Source organism: Arachis duranensis, chromosome 7, assembly GCF_000817695.3.
Source record: "Arachis duranensis cultivar V14167 chromosome 7, aradu.V14167.gnm2.J7QH, whole genome shotgun sequence".
Classification (NCBI taxonomy): Eukaryota; Viridiplantae; Streptophyta; class Magnoliopsida; order Fabales; family Fabaceae; genus Arachis; species Arachis duranensis.
The window spans coordinates 39,634,583-39,635,738 of record NC_029778.3 but is presented as its reverse complement, the minus strand read 5'-3'; positions in this window follow the sequence as shown (position 1 = coordinate 39,635,738).

The following is a 1,156-nucleotide window of genomic DNA, read 5'->3' as shown; positions in this document are numbered from 1 at the left end:
TTTAAAAAAATCATTTTCGAACATCGGCGTGCACGCGCAAGGTATGCGTGCGCGCCCTTGATGCGGCTCTGGAGTATGCGCGGAAGCGGAGTGTACGCGTACGCGTCCATGAAGATCCTGGCTTGGCCGCTACTCTAGCCGGCTCGTGGCTTGGCTCTCAGCTTCGGCTTCACATTGCTCTCATCCGCGCGGGCGCGCCATGTGCGCGCACGCGCCCATGCGGAAATCTCCAATGCTCAATTTTCATGCTTCCTTCCTTTTGCACCCTTCTTCCCTATCTTTTCCTGTCCATTCCTAGTCTATGTCCTGAAACCACTTAGCACACGGGTCACGGTATCGAATGGCATCAAGGAGAGATTAGAAATGTGTCTAATTTAGTGCAAAATAAGCATGTTTTCCTTTATGAGGCAAAACTAGGAAAAGAATGCAAATCCTTATGTTTTCATGCAGAAAATGTGTGAAGTCATTGATAAACCCTTTAAAATTAGCACAAGATAAATCCTCAAAATGGGGTTTGTCATGGGGTTGGTAAGAACTTCCCAACCTCTTCTTCGGATCTCATGTTGGATCTCCGGATATTCACTCTTTTTGAGTTTGAAAGGGACCTCGGGGATCACCTTCTTCAAGGCCACAACTTCATAGAAGTGGTCTTGATGCACCCTTGAGATGAATCTCTCCATCTCGCATGACTCGGAGGTGGAAGCTTTTACCTTCCCTTTCCTCTTTCTAGAGGTTTCTCCGGCCTTGGATGCCATAAATGGTTATGGAAAAACAAAAAGCAATATTTTTACCACACCAAACTTAAAATGTTTGCTCGTCCTCGAGCAAAAGAAGAAAGAAGAGAGTAGAAGAAGAAGAAATAGAGGAGATGGAGATGGCATATGGTTCGGCCAAAGGGGGAGAAGTAGTGTTTAGGTTGTGTAAAAATGAAGGATTGAAGATGGATTTATATAGGAGTGGAGAGAGGGGTAGGTTTCGGTCATGTATGGGTGGGTTTGGGACGGAAAGTGGTTTGAATTTGAATGGTGAGGTAGGTGGGGTTTTATGAAGGATGGATGTGAGTGGTGAAGAGAAAGATGGGATTTGATAGGTGAAGGGTTTTTGGGGAAGAGGTGTTGAGGTGATTGGTGAATGGGTGAAGAAGAGAGAGAGTGGT